Raw genomic sequence first — 21,105 nt, 5'->3', positions numbered from 1 at the left:
GTTTCCATGACGCAGGTAGATAGTAAGCTAAAGCCATCCCAGGAGAAGAGAAACATTCAGCCTTGCATTTAGGAAAAATCTCAAAAAAAAAAGATGCACTTAAAGAAGTATTGAAATTAAAGTAGGCAGAAGAAATAGACAGGAACATATTTTAAATGGGAGAAACATATACAGGCAAATCCATGGAGTTTTCGATAGTTGTCCATGGTATAAAGTCGTGGTGCATGTGTGATGAGTTCTAAGTCTGATTTCCCAGTGATGTTCACACAGGATAAACAGAATTTGTTCCTCTTCAAGTTAGGAAGACAATACGAATTCTTTAAATGCAGAATTCACATGAACATATTATCTCTTTTGAGAAATACTATTTTAGCTTAGAGATGATGACTGGAGTGCTGAAGAGGAAAAGCAAGTGAAGAGAACTGAGCCAGTGGAGATTGGAAGGAACTTCTAGGTATTACAGCAGTAGGAAAAAAAGCTGATTTTTCTTGAAAGATAAGACAATACAAAGAATTGAGATTGACAAGAGAGAGATGAGAACAAAGCACATCAGGCTGCCTTACTGATGGCTACAGTAGGAGACGAAGGAGGGAGGGGTTTCATCTGGTCTCTTAATTTTCTGGACTGGTCAGATCATAATCTCTCTGACATCTTTGAAGGCACAGATGCTGAGTTCGTTGACTGGCACTTGAGATATCTGAATCACAGTTGGAAGTCAGGAGATGAGAGAAATAGATGAACCAAGAGGTGTTAGGCTTTGAGCATGCCTATATGTGCAGAGATAGTCATGGAGATTGCATAAAACAATAATTTGGGAAATTTTTCTGGGTTTTTTTTTACTTTGATACAATTATAATTGGCAATGATAGTATCTTTTCCTCCACAGGTGTCATTTTAAAAGCCTAGTGTACTCCAGTGATTTATTTCAGAGCTTCTCCATTAGCTTTAAAGCAGTCAATTATTAAAATCATACTATTTGAGATTTTAGATTTTAAATTGATCTGTCCAGTTAAATAAAACCATTCTTTATCCATGATTATTGACACTGACACTTTTAAATTAAGTGTTTTGATTGTAATTTGAAATGAAAGTGTAGGTCTCTTTTAACTTTTTACCTTGTAATAAAGTTTGTGATTCAAAATTTCTTCCAAGTAAATGGGCTTGGCTTGAAGACAAGTCATGTCAAACAAGAATTTCCACATTTTAAAGCCCCACAGGACTCTGTCTTGATGGAATATAAATTATGTCTTTATTTTTCAGAAGGCTGTTAAGAGCAAGGTGAATAGACTAGGCAACAGTACAGTATAAAATAGACATCTCATCATTATTGGAATAATTGTCTCATCAACAACAGGAGAAATTCCTAAGTACAAATTTTAAAAACATATATTTTCTTTTAAGATCATATCCTTATTGTTTTACTTGGAACAAATTTCACCATACACTACTTTTACTCTTAAAAGTCACAAATTCAGTATGTTTAATGCTTATAGTCTCATGAGTTTGACATTTAAAATGGTCATCTATTTTATACTGATAGTTCATTTGTTTTGTTATGATGATCATGACATGTTTAATAATATTTTACATATTTGATACATAAATTAACCTATAGATTTTTCTAATGTGGGTTATTTAACATAATAAAACAGAAGTCTTAGTTTAGGGACACGCTGTTAACTCTATAAGACTTAGCGCGATTTAAAATAGTAAGTGAAAACTTAAATTGTGATAATCAAACCATTAAAATTAAGCCATCTGCAGAATTTACAATCCTAAGGAGTATTATAAATCACATTACCTTTTTATCTAGGTAACAAAAATTGCTGCATTTTGTAACTTAAAAAATATAGTCGTATTCTAAGGAAATTTGGGCTCCAGTGAACTTGGGAAAATTTTAAGTTTGAGTGACCATCGCACACCTGGAAGGAACTGGAGTGATCACAGGAGAACATGTTTCCTCTTATCCAGCTCGCCACCAAACTCTTTCTTGTAGCTTGAAAATAATAAAGATTTTGCAAGCCCCATGAGGTATTTTTTGATCCATGAATGAAGTTACCCTGGATTCATATAACTGAAGTCTGACTTCCTTTCAGCCATTGAAATTGAAAACCCTTCCATTTATTGGTATGGAATAAGGAAAGCCTCCTAAAATTGTCAAAACTTGATATTTTATGAAGTCAATGCCAGTGCATGTCAAAAGTTTTGATTCCATCTCAGTTCAACATGATGTAAAAACCAATATAGCAAGGTAACTGAAGTGGATAATTAAAATAAAATATCGGAATTTAGGTAGTCCTTAAATCACATTTAACATTTCTTTGAAAAAAATGCTTTTCTTTTTTACCATAAAGATTATGTTATTCATATTCAAATATTTAGGATATATGAATTTCTGTGAAAAAATAAGATACTTAATTTTTTCTCCCTTTATTATTATGCAGAATTATAAAATGAAAAAAATCATTAAAATTTGACTTCATCTTTTTTTTTAATTTTTTTGGTCTTTCGAGACAGGGTTTCTCTGTGTAGCTTTGCACCTTTCCGGGGACTCACTTGGTAGCCCAGGCTGGCCTCGGACTCATAGAGATCCGCCTGGCTCTGCCTCCCAAGTGCTGGCATTAAAGGCTTGCGCCACCACCGCCCGGCTAAATTTGACTTCATCTTTCAGCCCATCCATTTACTTATAATCCTGTTCACCCATGATATCTGGACCATTTCTTCTACAGAAAAGGTATTAAAAGTCAAGAATAATTAATAGGATCTCCTGTGTGACTTCATTCATACTGACACGGTAGAAAACTAAAACACTGATGTACCTTCATGAAAGAATGAATTTATAGCTTGTTTCAAAGCAAATGTAGGCCTTCATTCACAATTCCAGATCATATGTTCCAGATCAAGTATGTGTGGAAGTGTGTGTATCTGTGGGTAATTTGGAAATGATTTCCTTACTGTAAAATTGGAAATATATTTAAGATTTATTTTAGGTAATCACTTAAGTCAAAGGGAATAGCCGAAAAATCACAAGGTTTACAACATGACCATCACTCCTTTCTCAGGTAAAAGGAGCTGACCCAACATGTTTTGGCCACACACACTCAATCTGTGCTCATACACAGAAATATTTTAGTCTAATGCTCACAATGTCAGTACTCATTTCTACATATCACAGAAAGATACGGCATAGAAGAGCATGCAGATAATCTTCAAATCTTGTTTTACACAATTATCTTTGTTTCCTGTCTTAGCATGTTTTTAAACCAGAGATCATGAAAGCATTACCCTTGTCTGCCTTCCTACAGAGAGGAGCAGGGTGGCAAAGAAGAAAGTCTAAGGGAAAGCCATAGCAGCCACAGCAAGGAGAAATGATGGGCGGGCTCTGATAGGGCGGGGCTACAAGTCAGTGAGTCACCAATGAGACTTTTTGTTATTACTATATCTAAAGAACATGTACCATTCTTAATATAAAATTGGAATTTAATTGTTCACCTTTGAGACTGCTGCAGGGTTGGGAATGGTGATGCACACCTTTAATCCCAGTACTTGGGAGCCAGAGCAGGTGGGCCTCTGAGAGTCTGAGGCAACCCTGGTCCACACAGCCAGCTGCCTGTCACCCCGGGCAACACAGTGAGACCTTGCCTCAAAACCAACCAAACAACAAAACAACCAAACAACCAAACAACTAAACAGCCAACCAAAAACCAATGAAGCAAAAACTGCAGGAAGAAATTTCAGAGCAAGGGGGAAGCAAGAAGACATTGTGATCGGCAGTGCTTTCCTGTGCTAGCTTAATTAAGTCACTGACTAGGCTTTGCTTTTTTATTGAATGATTTGTGCAATTAAAAACAACAACAACAACAGTGCTTCATGTTTTATGAGAATATGCAGGCAGCAGGGTTGGAGGACAAGTATCAATTTCTAGGTCTATTGAAACAACTCTAATAACTGTTCATCTCTACCCATAAAGGCGGCTTCTTAAAAACAATGTTGTCTTTTGATTTCATGGCACTATAAAAAGTAATGAAGCTCTGAATGTTCAATCATAGACATTTGAAATACATAATCAGAACATTTGGCACATAACCAAAAAGTGAAAAAAATAAGACTTTTAGTACGCAATAACCTGAAAATCTCAAATGCCTGGTAAATCTTCAGCTGTAAATCTCCCTTGTGTTTCCATAAGAAAATGGATGCTACAAACCCTCTGATATTATCACTGTTCCCCAATAAACAAATCAAATGCTTCAGTTTTTCTTATCCAGTAGATTTGAGATCACACCCATGATTTCTGTCTGTAGCCCTAGTATTCCCTTCCACAGCTGTTCTCTGAGTGGAGTCTTAACTTAAATAATGGGTCTCTGTGATGACCCCAAGGGAGCTGAGAGGACAGAAAGAGCCAAGAAAGAAAAAAGGATGAAAGAGACTTTAAAAGATGAAATGAATGTTAAGAGTTTCTGTAGGTCAAGGCATGAACACTTTGCTTTCATTTATTCTGTAGTACAGGGATTTTTCAGTTAGTTGGAGCAGAGAGCCCATTTATTTTAAAGAGTAAAGTGTTCAGGGAGCCTGTTAAACTCTGAGCAAGGGTGTCCACTTGATATTATCAACTGTTTATAAAAAAACACTGAAACTCAAACTAATCTAATTTGTAATCTCGAGTTGGAAGTCTAATACTCTGAGCTGTTAGAAATCTATCTACAATGCCTTATTCTCGATCAGATGAATGTTATTTAGCTATAAATAGATTTGCAAAGCAACAGTGATACTGGCAGATTACAGAACTCGGTGTGTATGCATGCCTGGCGAAGTTTGCTCACACACTTCTTGTATTCCCTTTCTACCTAATAGTTTCAGGGCATGGCCAATTCAACATTCCATTTTCCAGAGCTTCCATGAACTCTCTTGCTCTCCTCTCTTTGCTCTGCTTTTCAGCACCTTCCTGCCTCTCACATTCTTTCATGGCAGAGAACAGCTCTCTCACTTTTCCTAACAAGAAACACACACTGCAGGTCAGCAACAGAGGTCGCCTTCATGCTAGTGTCACAGGTCAAACAAGATCACTTACATTTTTCAGTAGGTCACCTCTTCTCACTGGGTGGGATATGACCTTTTTCCTGTTCGGAGAGAAGCAGCCACCCCAGATGTTCACCACCCTTCTCCCACTCTCTGGTTTCCTCCATTCTTTTCCTTGGTTGATGCCAAGCACGCAAGCTTAGACATTAATCTTTCTAGCTATCTTAAGTTAAGCTTTAGGAGATGGTGTTTACTTCTACATAATGCTTTTAAAACATGAAAGGCAAACACACAATGCTGAAAAACTGGTATTTAGATAAAAGATAAACTCCAGGATATAGATTCTCATTTTTAGGTTGAACATGTAGTTCTGAAATGTGTTCTTCTTTTTAACATACTTTGAAACACTCCTTATGTACATCTCTCTGTTTCTGTATTGGCATCTTTAGCCACATTTGTGAGATGCAATTGTTTTGGTGAGTCTGTCTTTGAGCTGTACTTCCTGAGTGGCTGCTGCTTCTTCACTGACCATCCCTGAAGCCTTTCATCTTTTGAGATCTTTCAGATTTGTTCATTAACTCCAGTGCAACCAACATTGTGGGGGAGGGGAAACAATACTAAAGACATGTAGATAATTGGCCCATTTTAATATGAGAGTGAAAACTCTAGAAGTTATCTATCTAACCTTCTTGCTGAAGATCAAGCCTAGCTGATTGGTCACCTGTCACATTGTCTAATAGCACACCCTTAAACATGAGACACCGTTCCGGGGCTGGTAGGCCATGAGGAGAGCAAACAGCACAACAGATGCTTCACTTCATGGTGCTTACACTCTAGTGCGGAAGTAGGGATGGACCTCCTGTTGGAAGCAGCCCGTGTACAGGGGACAAATTCTTCTTCCGTAGCAGCACATACTAAGGAGAAAACCCCAGACTGCTCCCTTTCATTTACATATTTTAGTGACATTTCCAGAAATTTTAATTTTTAAGTAACTTTTACATTTCCCATCTCTTTTACATTCCAAAGTTTCTTTTTATTGAGTCCTGGAGTTGGAACAAAATAATACATCATGAAACAAGGAAACCTGGCAAAAATATGCTACACCCTTTCTCTCCACACCTACTTTATTACAGAACTTTCATATCCTATAAAATTCCATAACTAGCATGACTTTCAAAAACGGTTACTGTCTAGCTTTTTTATTTTAGATGAATAAGCTTGTAAATTAAAATCACATTTCTCTTGAGAAGAACTATTTCTTTTCAAAGAAGTTTTGCTTATTTCACAGACAATATTACATAAAATATCAATGATTTCTGAGTAAAATAGAATTATTTGATGCCATAAATTAATTTAGGTTATATTTTAATGATTATTACAAGATGAAGCAATACACAAACCAGAAACTTGTAGCTCTAAATATGAGTTTTACCAAGCTCATGTAGTCTTTACTTAAGTCATTTTAAGTGAACCTAGTACTACATAAACAGGTCAGGGATCCTGTCTATCTATATTCTGTTGTCCAATATTCATTCCCTCTTGACACCCAAAGTAACCGGGTAGGACCACACACCCTTGTATTCATGGTACTGTATGGTTTGCACACCTGAGCTCATTTTCAATATTAAAAATGTTAAAAACTGGCCCCCGAAGACTTCCCTTCTGGACCAGAGGTGAGTACCCGGGTCCAACCCGGACCGCACCCCTGGCCACCAGCCACCCCGGGAGGACCTCCCCAGCTTGGCGCCGGGTTCTGGCCACCGGGCAGCTCCCCTTCTAGCCCCACCGGGAGGGATCCCCATTTCCAAGCCCCCGGCAGCCCCTGCAGTCTCCGCGCCCTGCCCCCACGCCCATCTGCCCAAGACCCCACCCACTTCCTGAGACTTAGAGACCGGCCCCCAGCTCCCAGCCTGCCCCCGACGACTTCCCCTCTGGACCAGAGGTGAGTGCCTGGGTCCAACCCGGACCGCATCCCTGGCCACCAACCACTCCTGAGAGGCCTGCCCAACTTGGCACCAGGTTCTGGCCACCGGGCAGCTCCCCTTCTAGCCCCACCGGGAGGGATCCCCATTTCCAAGCCCCCGGCAGCCCCTGCAGTCTCCGCGCCCTGCCCCCACGCCCATCTGCCCAAGACCCCACCCACTTCCTGAGACTTAGAGACCGGCCCCCCAGCTCCCAGCCTGCCCCCAGAAGACTTCCCTTCTGGACCAGAGGTGAGTACCCGGGTCCAACCCGGACCGCATCCCTGGCCACCAGCCACCCCGGGAGGACCTGCCCAGCTTGGCGCCGGGTTCTGGCCACCGGGCAGCTCCCCTTCTAGCCCCACCGGGAGGGATCCCCATTTCCAAGCCCCCGGCAGCCCCTGCAGTCTCCGCGCCCTGCCCCCACGCTCATCTGCCCAAGACCCCACCCACTTCCTGAGACTTAGAGACAGGCCCCCAGCTCCCAGCCTGCCCCCGAAGACTTCCCTTCTGGACCAGAGGTGAGTACCCGGGTCCAACCCGGACCGCATCCCTGGCCACCAGCCACCCCGGGAGGACCTCCCCAGCTTGGCGCCGGGTTCTGGCCACCGGGCAGCTCCCCTTCTAGCCCCACCGGGAGGGATCCCCATTTCCAAGCCCCCGGCAGCCCCTGCAGTCTCCGCGCCCTGCCCCCACGCCCATCTGCCCAAGACCCCACCCACTTCCTGAGACTTAGAGACCGGCCCCCAGCTCCCAGCCTGTCCCCGACTGCCATTCTGGACCAGAGCTTGCCCCTGACTTCCCTTCTGGACCAAAGAGTTGGACAAGAGAACTCCCTTTTGGACAAGAGAGAGAGTCCTCCTGAGTCTGTCAGATCTTTGTGAAACAAGTCCACTGATAAGACCAAGAAGGAATCACAAGGAGATGGGCAGACGTCAAAGCAGAAGTACATACAGCAAAATGAAGAGCAATACAGCATCACCAGAACCTAGCTCGCCTCCAACATCTAGACCTGAACACCAAAAATTGGAAGAAGCAGAAGAAAGTAGCCTTATGAGTAACTTCATGAAGAAGGTAGAGGCGTGTGTAGAGGAAAAGACAAGAAAATTGGAAGAACGCTGTAAACAACTAGAGGAAAGGGCAAACAAATTAGAAGAAAACAATAAAGCCCTCCAAGAAAACAATAAAGTCCTGGAAGAAAACATTAAAATCCTGGAAGAAAACAATAAAGCACTGAAAGAAAACCATGAAAAAGCAATGAAACAAACAAAGGAAACAGTCCAAGATCTGAAAAGGGAAATTGAAAAAATGAAAAAGACACAAACAGAGGGAATGCTGGAAATAGAAAACCTGAGTAAAAGATCAGGAACTTCGGATGCAAGTATAACCAACAGAATGCAAGAGATGGAAGAGAGGATTTCTGGCATTGAAGATACAGTAGAAGAAATAGTTCCATCAGTCGAAGGAAACACTAAAGCCAACAAAGTCATGAACCAAAATGTCCAAGAAATCTGGGACACCATAAAAAGACCAAACTTACGAATTATAGGGATAGAAGAAGGTGAAGAATACCAACTCAAAGGCACAGAAAATATATTCAACAAAATTATAGAAGAAAACTTTCCCAACTTAAAGAAGGAAATGCCTATGAAGATACAAGAAGCCTATAGAACACCAAACAGACTAGACCCCCAAAAAAAGTCCCCTCGACACATAATAATTAAACAACTAAATGTACAGAATAAAGAAAGAATATTAAGAGCAGCCAAGGAAAAAGGCCAAGTGACCTATAAAGGTAAACCCATCAGAATAACACCCGATTTCTCAATGGAGACTTTGAAAGCCAGAAGGACCTGGACAGATGTAATCCAGACACTAAGAGACCATGGATGTCAGCCCAGACTAATATACCCAGCAAAACTTTCAATCATCATAGACGGAAGGAACAAGACATTCGAAGACAAAACCAGATTTAAACAATACCTATCCACAAACCCAGCCCTACAGAAAGCACTAGAAGGAAAATTCCAACCGAGGGAAGTCAGATACACACTTGAAAACACAGGCAATAGATAAAGCCACAACAGTAAACCCCAAAGAAGAGAAGTACACACACACTACCACCAAAAATAACAGAGATGAAGAATCACTGGTCATTAATATCCCTTAATATCAACGGACTTAATTCACCTATAAAAAGACATAGACTTACAGAATGGATACGAAAGCAGGACCCATCCTTCTGCTGCATACAAGAAACACATCTCAAATTCAAAGATAGACACTACCTAAGAATAAAAGGCTGGGAAAAGACTTTTCAATCAAATGGTCTTAAGAAACAAGCAGGGGTAGCCATCCTGATATCCAACAAAATAGACTTCAAACTAAAATCAATCAAAAGAGATCAAGAAGGACATTACATCCTCGTCACAGGAAAGATCGACCAAGATGAAGTTTCAATTCTGAACATATATGCCCCAAACATAAGAGCACCCACATATGTAAAAGAAACATTACTAAAGCTTAAACCACATATAAAACCCCACACATTAATAGTGGGAGATCTCAACACCCCACTTTCACCACTGGACAGATCTCCCAAATCGAAACTTAACAGAGAAATAAAGGACTTAACTGATGTCATGACCCAATTGGACCTAATAGATATCTACAGAACATTCCATCCTAACAAGAAAGAATATACTTTCTTCTCAGCACCCCATGGAACTTTCTCTAAAATCGACCACATACTTGGCCACAAAGCAAATCTCAACAGATACAAAACAATCAGAATAACCTCCTGTGTTCTATCAGATCACCATGGTTTAAAGCTAGATTTCAACAACAACAAAAACTACAGAAAACCTACAACCTCATGGAAACTGAATAATGCTCAACTGAATCACCAATGGGTTAAGGAAGAAATAAAGAAAGAAATTAAAGACTTCCTAGAGATCAATGAAAATGAAGACACCACATACCCAAACTTATGGGACACTATGAAAGCAGTGCTAAGAGGGAAATTCATAGCACTAAATGCCCACATAAAGAAGTTGGAGAAATCGCACACTAGTGAATTAACAGCACATCTGAAAGCTCTAGAACAAGAAGAAGCAAAGTCTCCCAGGAAGAATAGACGCCAGGAAATTATCAAAGTGAGAGGTGAAATTAATAAATTAGAAACTAAGAGAATAATACAAAAAATTAATGAAACAAAGAGTTGGTTCTTTGAGAAAATCAACAAGATAGACAAGCCCTTATCCAAACTAACCAAAAGACAGAGAGAGAGAATCCAAATCAACAAAATCAGAAATGAAAAGGGGGACATAACAACAGACATTGAGGAAATCCAGAGAATTATAAGGTCATATTTCAAAAACCTCTACTCCACAAAACTGGAAAACCTAAAAGAAATGGACATTTTTCTGGATAGATACCACATACCTAAGTTTAATCAAGACCAGATAAACTATTTAAATAGTCCAATAACCCCTAAGGAAATAGAAACAGTCATTAAAGGTCTCCCAACCAAAAAAAGCCCAGGACCAGATGGTTTCAGCGCAGAATTCTACCAGATCTTCAAAGAAGAGTTAATACCAATACTCTCTAAATTGTTCCACATAATAGAAACAGAAGGAACATTACCAAACTCCTTCTATGAGGCTACAATTACCCTGATTCCTAAACCAAACAAGGATGCAACAAAGAAAGAGAACTACAGACCGATCTCCCTCATGAACATTGATGCAAAAATACTCAATAAAATACTGGCAAACAGACTCCAAGAACACATCAGAACGATTATCCACCATGATCAAGTAGGCTTCATCCCAGGGATGCAAGGGTGGTTCAACATACGAAAGTCCATTAATGTAATACACCATATAAACAAACTCAAAGAAAAAAACCACATGATCATCTCACTAGATGCAGAAAAGGCATTTGACAAAATCCAACACCCCTTCATGATAAAAGTCTTGGAGTGATCAGGAATACAGGGAACATACCTAAACATAATAAAGGCAATATATAGCAAACCAACAGCCAACATCAAATTAAATGGAGAGAAACTCAAAGCAATTCCACTAAAATCAGGAACGAGACAAGGCTGTCCACTCTCCCCATACTTATTCAATATAGTACTTGAAGTTCTAGCCAGAGCAATAAGACAACATAAGGAGATTAAGGGGATTCAAATTGGAAAGGAAGAAGTCAAGCTTTCCCTATTTGCAGACGACATGATAGTATACTTGAGTGACCCCAAAGATTCCACCCAGGAATTGATAAAGCTTATAAACACCTTCAGCAACATAGCAGGATACAAAATCAACTCAAAAAAATCAGTAGCCCTCCTATATACAATGGACAAAGAAGCTGAGAAGGCAATTAGAGATACATCACCCTTCACAATAGCCAAAAATGACATAAAATACCTTGGGGTAACACTAACCAAGCAAGTGAAGGACCTATATGACAAGAACTTTAAGTCCCTGAAAAAAGAAATTGAAGAAGATCTCAGAAAATGGAAAGATCTTCCATGCTCATGGATAGGCAGGGTTAACATAGTAAAAATGGCAATCTTACCAAAAGCAATTTACAGATTCAATGCAATCCCCATCAAAATACCAACACAATTCTTCACAGATCTGGAAAGAACAATACTCAACTTCATATGGAAAAACAAAAAACCCAGGATAGCTAAAAGAAACCTGTACAATAAAACAACTTCTGGAGGCATCACAATCCCCGACTTCAAGCTCTACTATAGAGCTACAGTAATAAAAACAGCCTGGTATTGGCATAAAAACCGACATGTGGACCAATGGAATCGAATTGAAGACCCTGACATTAACCCACACACCTATGGACATATAATTTTTGACAAAGAAGCCAAAAGTGTACAATGGAAAAAAGAAAGCATCTTCAACAAATGGTGCTGGCATAACTGGATATCAGCGTGTAGAAGGCTGCAAATAGATCCATATCTGTCACCGTGCACAAAACTTAAGTCCAAGTGGATCAAAGACCTCAACATAAATCCAGCTACTCTGAACCTGCTAGAAGAAAAAGTAGGAAATAGTCTTGAACGCCTTGGCATAGGAGATCACTTCCTAAATATAACACCAGTAGCGCAGACACTGAGACAAACAATCAATCAATGGGACCTCTTGAAACTGAGAAGCTTTTGTAGAGCAAAGGATACGGTCAACAAGGCAAAGCGTCAGCCTACAGAATGGGAAAAGATCTTCACCAACCCCACATCTGACAGAGGACTGATATCCAGAATATATAAGGAACTCAAGAAATTAGACATCAAAAGGACCAACAGTCCAATTGAGAAATGGGCTTTAGAACTAAACAGAGAATTCTCAACAGAGGAATCCCAAATGGCTGAAAGACATTTAAGGAATTGCTCAACTTCCCTAATCATCAGGGAAATGCAAATCAGACAACTCTGAGATACCACCTTACGCCTGTCAGAGTGGCTAAGATCAAAAACACTGAAGACACTTTATGCTGGAGAGGATGTGGAACTAGGGGAACTCTCCTCCACTGCTGGTGGGAATGCAACCACTTTGGAAATCAATATGGCGCTTTCTTAGAAAATTGGGAATCAATCTCCCCCAAGATCCAGCTATACCACTCCTGGGCATATACCCAAGAAATGCTCAATCATACCACAAGAGCACTTGCTCAGCTATGTTCATATCAGCATTGTTTGTAATAGCCAAAACCTGGAAACAACCTAGATGCCCTTCAACTGAAGAATGGATAAATAAATTGTGGCACATATACACAATGGAATACTACTCAGCAGAGAAAAACAACGACATCACACGGTTTGCAGGCAAATGGATGGATCTAGAAAAAATCATCCTGAGTGAGGTAACCCAGACTCAGAAAGACAAATATGGTATGTACTCACTCATAGGAAGATGCTAGATGTGGAACAAGGATGACTAGACTGCTACTCACATCACCAGTGAGGCTACCTGGAAAACGGGACCCCAAAAAAGACACGGAGAAATGGACAAGATCTACATGAATAGCCTGGTCATGAGTGGGAACAATGAAGGGCGACAGTCGAGGGAAAGAGTGGGAGATCCTAGCTGGATCAAGAAAAGAGAGGGAGAACAAGGAATAGGAGACCATGGTAAATGAAGACCACATGGGAAGGTGAGAAGGGGAGGAAGCAGAGAGCTAGGGAGGCCCACGGAGATCCACAAAGATACCCCCTCAAAAGACTGCTGGCAATGGTCGCGAGACGGCAGGAACTGACCTACTCTGGTGATGGAATGGCCAGACACCCAAATAGTGATGCCATAAACCCCATCCAAGGACTGAGGAATCTGAAGGCAGACATCCACGGCTGGGCCCCTGGTGGAGCACTGGGAGTCTAATTAGTGAGTATGAAGAGGATTTATATGAGCGAGAATTGTTGAAGCCAAGGTTGGATAAAGCACCGGGATAAATAACCAAATGAATGGAAGCACAGGATCTATGAACCAAAGGCTGAGGGGCCCCCAACTGGATCAGGCCACCTGAACGGGTGAGACAGTCAGTTGGCTTGATCTGTTTGGGAGGCAGCTGTGCATTGGTGCCAGGTCCTGGGCTCGTTGCATGAGTTGGCTGTTTGAATCCTGGGACTTATGCAGGGACACTTGGCTCGGTCTGGGAGGGGGGAATGGACCTGCCTGGACTGAGTCTACCAGGTCAACCCCGGTCCTCGGGGGAGACCTTGATCTGGAGGAGGTGGGAATGGGGGGTGGGCTGGGGGGAGGGGTGGGCGAGAGGGGGAGAACAGGGGATTCTGTGGCTATTATGTTGAACTGAATGGTGTTGTAAAATAATAATAATAATAATAATAATAAAAAAACCAAAAAAAAAAAAAAAAAGATGGACTTTCATAAAAGCAAAAAAAAAAAAAAAAAAACATCTTACAAGAGGAGAAGAGAACTTAAAACAACTTTCATTGCAGGTTTACATTTCGAGAAATTCTTAATGACTCAGTTGGTTGCTATGATTGAATTTTAGCAGTAAAGTAAATTGAGTGCAGAAAAAAAAAATGTTAAAAACTTATTGTGTTAACTATGTTTCTAAACATCTCTGTGCAATCTATGCTTTATATGTTGAATATTACTATATTTATCTGTTTTGGCATGCCATTGAGCTACAAAACTTCTTGGAGTCCATAAAAGTTTCCTGGGTCCTCAGCCCTGTTGCTAATTTTTTTTATACATTTTGTCTTTGTATTTTAATACATTTTGTTTTGTAGTCCTCTATACAAAGTAATTTTTAAATGATGACTCATGCTATTAATTGTAAAGAACACTTGAGAACAACTTGGTGCTCAGGTATTAAAAAGTACTTGACTTTACTTTTGAATGTAGTCAACATATGCTTTCAGATTATTATCAATGACACTTTCAGACAAACACATGGAATCATTGAAGCAATATTAATATGGGCAAAAATATAAATATACAGTTGTTTCTTGGAACATAAAAAATCATTATTCTGTTTTCCAGTGGGAAATCCTGTGTGTGTGACTGTGACTGTGTGTGTATGTGTGTGTGTGTAATTCAACTGACTCCTATATTTAACTTAGGTAATAATGTTCCATTATTAGCTAAATTACTGGCATGGCTAGAGCCAGATCTCTGGAAAGTGGTTCCTTCACTGAGGAAGAGTGTCTGCTGCTATTTGGCTTCATACTTTGGTCCCATAATTTCTGGGTTTTTTCTTCTTCTTTTTTTGGCTAAAGCCATATTATAGAACGTCATCCACACCTTTATGATTTTCTAATTTCCTCCAGGAGTTTTGCTATTTTTCATGCCATTTCATGTAGAAAAATAGCTTCTTCCATTCATCAGATGAGGTAACACTCTCTACTATTCACATTTAAATGTAGTATGAGTGTCACATGGCAATGATGTTAATCAGAAAAATCATCTCTTTTCTCTCTTTTAAGACTATTTCCTTGATTTTCTCTTAGAAACTCTAGTATAACTGTAGTAATATATTTTCTAGAAAATTTTCAAGTTTTCCTACCGGTTAATAATAAATAATATTCATGACAACCAGTCAATATTTTAATGCAAAAGATTGAAGAGAGTGAAGCCAATATAATTGGAAAAATAAAGTTGGGCTATAAAGGCATCAGTTTGGTTTGGATTTTGCTGGTGAAGGCACCGAACCATGTTGGCGCTTATGAACTTTGGCTGCTATATTAACATTAGTAGTGACACGCTCCGCCCTTCATTATTGCACTTAATGTGCTGTTTCTCTACTGCCATTTCCGTATTTGCCTGTTGGGTGTCCCTGTGTTCAAATCCCAGTACTTGGAAGGCAGAGGCAGGCGGATCTCTGTGAGTTCGAGGCCAGCCTGGTCTACAGAGTGAGATCCAGGAAAAGGCACAAAGCTACACAGAGAAACCCTGTCTTGAAAAACCAAAAAATAAAAAAAAAAACCAAAAAAAAAAAAAAAAAGAAAAAAGACCTAACAGTTTTGGGTTATGATAAAACAGGTCCCAGAAATCAGTTTCAAAATGAGATAACCCTTGAACTGATACTGAGGGACAGTGCAAGGGAGGTTATAAAGACTAAGATCATGTAAGGAGTTTGGGAAAATAAAAATAGTTTCATGGCAATAAGAGAAAATGATGAATTAAAGTTGAATGGAAGTGAATACATGACATACCCAAACTTATGGAACACAATGAAGGCAACTACAAGAAAGAAAACAAAGACTTCCAAGAACTGAATGAAAATGAATACACAGCATACCTAAACTTTGGGATACAATGAAGGTTCTTCTAAGAGGCAAGTTCATAGAACTAAATGCCCACATTAAAAAAAAAAACAAAAAACAAAAAACAGAGAGATCTCATAATGGCATACCTGAAAGTTCTAGAACAGAAAGAAGAAACTGTACCCAAAAGATGTAGATGGCAAAAAATAATCAAACTCATAGTTGAAATCAATTAAATAGAAGCAATGAGAATGGCACAAAGAACCAATGAAACAAAGAGTTGAGTCTTTGAAAAAAATCAGTAAGATAATAAACTAAGGAAATACAGAGAATTGTAAGAATATACTTTAAAAACATGTACTGCTGGGCAGTGATAGCACATGTCTTTAATCCCAACACTTGGGAGGCAGAGGCAGGCCCATCTATAATTTCAAGGCCAACCTGGTCTACAGAGTGAGTTCCAGGACAGCCATGGCTACACTGAGAAACCTTATCTCAAAAAACAAAAACAAAAATATAAATAAATAAAAATTGAAAACTATACTCTATCAAATTGAAAAATCTAAAAGAAACGGAATATTTTTTATATATACCATCTACCAAAATTAATTCAAGACTAGATAAGTAATTTAAGCGTACATACAACCCCCAGTGAAATAGAAACAGCCTTTAGAAGTCTTGGAAATATTAAGAATACAAGAGACATACCTCAACATAATAACAGTAGTTTATATCAAGCCCATAGCCAATATCAACTTAAATGGAGATAAATTCAGAGTAATTTTTTTAAAATCAGGAGAAATACAAGGTTGTCCACTACCTCCATACTTATTTGATGTGGTACTTGAAGTCTTAGCTAGAACAATAAGAAGACTAAAGGAGATCCAGGGTGTATAAACTAGAAAGTAAGAAGCCAAATTAATTTTATCACAGATGACATAATTGTATATATAACCTACCTTAAAAATTATACTGAGAACTCATATAACTAATAAGCATTTTCAGCAAATTATCTGGATACAAAATTAAATCACAAATATAAGTAGCTATTCTGTATATAAATGACAAATGAACTGAGATAGAAATCATGGAAAGAACACCCTTTGCAGTAACCTCAACTGATAGAAAATATCTTGGGGTAACTAACCATGTGGTATTGTGTTCCCCAAAATATTGTGCATGCTAATAAACTTATCTGGGGTCAGAGACAGAACAACTACAATATTAAACATAAAGAATAGGCAGTGGTAGCACATGCCTTTAATCCTAGCATTCCAGAGGCAGAAATCCATGTGTTCAAGGATACAGCAAGCATGGTTACTCATGCCTTTAATCCCAGAAAGGGATCCTTTAATCCCAGGCAGTGGTGGCAAAAACAGAAAGATATATAAGGCGTGGAGACCAGAAACTAGAGGCATTTGGCTGGCTAAACATTTGGCTGGTTAAGCTTTCAGGCTTCTAGCAGCAGTTCAGCTGAGACCCATTCTGGATGAGGACTCAGAGGCCTCCAGTCTGAGGAAACAAGACCAGCTGAGAAGTTGGCCAGGTGAGGTTAGCTGTGGCTTGTTCTGCATCTGATCTACCAGCATTCACCCCAGTAACTGGCCTCAGGTGATTTTATAAATTGATTTTATTAATAAGAGCTTTTAAGATTCATGCTATATAACCAAGCAAGTGTGACACTCATATCATAAAAATTCAGATCTTTGAAGAAATTGAAGAAGATATCAGAAGATGGAAAGGTCTCCCATGATCATGGATCAGTCGGAATAATATAGTAAAAATGGCAGTCTTACCAAAAGCAATCTACAGATTCAATGCAATCTCCATCAAAATTCCAACAAAGTTCTTCATATAGAAACACATACACAAAATCACACACCCTAAACAACAAACAAACAAGAACTGGAGAACTAACAAAGTCCTGAATAATGAAGAAAGTGCTGGAGGTATTACTATCCCAGATTTTATCCTGTACTATAGAAGAATAGTAATAAAAACAGCATAGTATTGGCACAAAAAAAAAAAACCCCAGATATGTTGATTCATAGAATCGAATTGAAGACACAGACTTAAATCCACCGATCTGTGGAGCTGATTTTTGATGAGGAAACTAGAAATATACAGTGGAGGAAAAAGAATAAAAACCAGCATCTTTAACAAATTTTGCTGGTCAAACTCAGCAGTTGCATATAGGAGAATCCAAAAAGATCCAGACTTAGCATCTCTCACTGTCCCTTCACTGTCCCTTCTCTTCTTGTCCTCTCATAGCCCTAACTAAGCTCTTCTGCTATCCATCCCATCTTCGTCCTCAGCTTCTCCATCCATGTTCATTCCTTCCTTTTCTACCCTTCTGACCTGACCCAATCCCAACTATCTACTGAAACTCTGTCTTATTCCTTTCTCTTTGGCCACACGACTCTGCCTGGCCCTAGAAATTCTGCCTCAATTTTTACTGAACCTGGTTATGCAAAAAAAAAAAAAAAAAAAAAATAGTTCTGAGTCAATTGCTCTGGAATCTAATTTCACCTCTCAGAGGAAAGAGGATCTGAGCTTGGTTTGTACAGAAGCAAACCTATGCACCTAGGAGACAGGCACTTGGCCTAGGAGCCAGGCTGTCTCTGAAAGGTTGTTTTACCTTAAATCAAAGGCCTCAGGTGCCTAGCGGGAGGTCTGAGCAGGTTGCTTGTCCTTGGATGCTTTTTTGGAGCTAGCCCTATCCTTGGATGTAGCTAAAAGGGATATTTGCAGAATGAAGATATATAGTTCAAATGCTAAAATGGGAGCAGGGAACCTGGAGGCAGAAAGCCCTGTCTATGTGACCTTATTCACATACTTTAAGTGTATATACCCAAGGAATGGTCCACTCACAGGGAGAATGGGAGAGTAATGAGATACCATGATAGAGGGAGACATTATGGGGATAGGGAGAAACTGGGTGCTAGGGAAGTTCCCAGGAATCCACAGTAATGACCCCAGCTTCGACTATTAGCAATGGTGGAGAGGGTGCCTGAACTGGCTTTCCCCAGTAATTAGATCAGTGAATACCTTAGCTGTCATCATAGAGCCCTTCTCCAGTAATTGATGGAAGGAGATGCAGAAATCAACAGTCAAACACCAGGCCAGGATCCATTGAGTCCAGTCGAAGAGAGAGAAGAGGGATTCTATGAGCAAGGGGCATCAAGATCATGATGGGGAAACCTACAGAGACAAACAAACCAAACTGGTGGGAACTCATGAACTGTAGACCAACAGCTATGGAGCCTGCATGACTGGACTAGGCCCTCTGCACAGGTGAGACAGTTGTGTAGCTTGATCAGCTTAAGAGGTCCCCTGGCAGTAGGATCAGGGTCCATCCCTGGGGCATGAGCAGGTTTTTTGGAGCCTACTACCTATGGTGGGACACCTCACACAGCGTTGATGCAGGGGAGGGGCTTGGACCTGCCTCTACTGAATGTACCAGGCTCTGCTGACTCCCCATGGAAGGCCTTACCTTCTTGTAGGAGGGAATGGGGAGTGGGTGGGTGGGGAAGGCTGTAGGGGTAGAAAGAGGGAAGAGGGGGATCTGTGATTGGTATGTAAAATGAATAAAAAAATTTTAATAAAAATGTAAGAAAACAAGAAATAAAGAAAATTGACTTAAAAAATGCTCCAGAATGAAAAAAAAAAAGAAAAGAAAAGAAAAGAAAGGAAACCTGTTTGTTTTCTAATGAGAGACAGAAATGGGGTGATTCTGAATGGGATGGAGGTGGGGAGCAACTGGAAGTAGAGATAGGGCAAACTGTGATTGGTATATATGATGTGAGGGAAAAAATTCTATTTTCAATAAAGGGGGAAAAACAATGAATAAAAAATGCTACAAAGAGAGCCAAAGTTGTCAGGTACTAGAACAATAACACACTAAGATGCGCTATGTCTACCAGAGTTTTGGAACAGCTCCCAGCCTTAGAAGTTGGAGGAGAGTTATGTGATACTTGCCAAAACTGTTGGAGGCCCTAAGGAAGATCTTTTAAACTCTTCTGTTTATAAAGATGGAGTTATTCTTTCTTCTCTATGTGGAAGTTTTGCTTTTTCCTTTTCAAGCCCTATATAATTCTTATAATCTTTTCTTGAACACAGTGTATGATTTGGTTGAAAGAATTAAAAAGGTGATCATAGAAATAACAAAATTGAACTACAGATAAAAATTTATGTCTGAGTATTTATAAAAGAAAAAGAAATGTAAAGTCTGCAGTCTTAAGGGTAAATTTGTACTTGTCTATAATATGTAAATTGTTTCAGAAATACATACGAATATTGACATAGAATGTAGATCTCTTTCCTCATTAATTTGTAGGATTGTTGTTTAAGTCCTTCCTACTTAAGGAATGCAAAACAGAAACCACTGTACAGTCCACAGTTTTTATGAAGACTCATTCTGTTTTGATTATTGGAAGGAAAGCTTTATGATAAATGCCTCCAAAAGAACAGCCTTAGGCCAACACATAAAACGGATCAAGTCATGTAAACCATGCAGTTGTACACTATAACTGCTAAAGTGAAGAACAATGTAATTTAAAGTTTAGAGGTTATATTTAATGAGTCATTATCTTTCTGTGTATAAAATAAGGACTTAGATAAAACTGATTTTTAATTTTTTTAAAAAATAGGTACTCTTAGAGACTGACCATGAGAAACCTAGCTGTAATCACCTAAGAGTCAAAATTTCCACAGCAGGCCGGGCGGTGGTGGCACACGCCTTTAATCCCAGCACTTGGGAGGCAGAGCCAGGCAGATCTCTGTGAGTTCGAGGCCAGCCTGGGCTACCAAGTGAGTTCCAGGAAAGGCGCAAAGCTACACAGAGAAACCCTGTCTCGAAAAACCAAAAAAAAAAAAAAAAAAAAAAAAAAAAATTTCCACAGCAACTCAAAGATATCTACCGTAGGTACAAAAGTACTGACTTCACTCAGAATGTCAATAATTTAATGTCATAATTTAGGTGTTCTCAGGGAGGCATTGTTTTCCGCTGAAGTGTAACTGGTATGTTTCTATAAGAACCCAATCTAACATATTAAAAATGACTTTAGTTGAGTTAATGTACTCAACAGACTCAGGTACTGGTATAGAAACTGGAGAAGTCCATGGTATTGTTTGCCAATGCTCTGATGCTTTCAAATACATATCCTTAGACGTCTATAATTAATGACAAGTTCTCACCAATGTCAAGTTAAATAGATAAGACTCATTTTAATAATGGAATGTATACATCCTTAGCATTTGACTGATCTCTTCAAACATTAACTGACTAACAGAGCCAAATAGAAATGTGAGCTAGTGCTTTATTTATTTATTTACTTACTTACTTACTATTTACCTATTTACTTGGCACTGGAGGTT

The 21,105-nt window shown here is 39.4% G+C and overlaps 1 protein-coding gene across 6 annotated transcripts in view; it reads left to right on the top strand.

Moving 5' to 3' along the window:
- Positions 1–21,105, top strand: part of Agmo (alkylglycerol monooxygenase) — a 302,211-nt gene that overhangs the window by 217,812 nt on the left and 63,294 nt on the right. The gene's annotated exons all lie outside the window — the stretch shown is intronic.

The sequence above is a fragment of the Peromyscus maniculatus genome, chromosome 14 (assembly GCF_049852395.1).
Source record: "Peromyscus maniculatus bairdii isolate BWxNUB_F1_BW_parent chromosome 14, HU_Pman_BW_mat_3.1, whole genome shotgun sequence".
Classification (NCBI taxonomy): Eukaryota; Metazoa; Chordata; class Mammalia; order Rodentia; family Cricetidae; genus Peromyscus; species Peromyscus maniculatus.
Note: the sequence above shows the minus strand (reverse complement) of the source record. Positions and strands in the feature narration are given on the sequence as shown.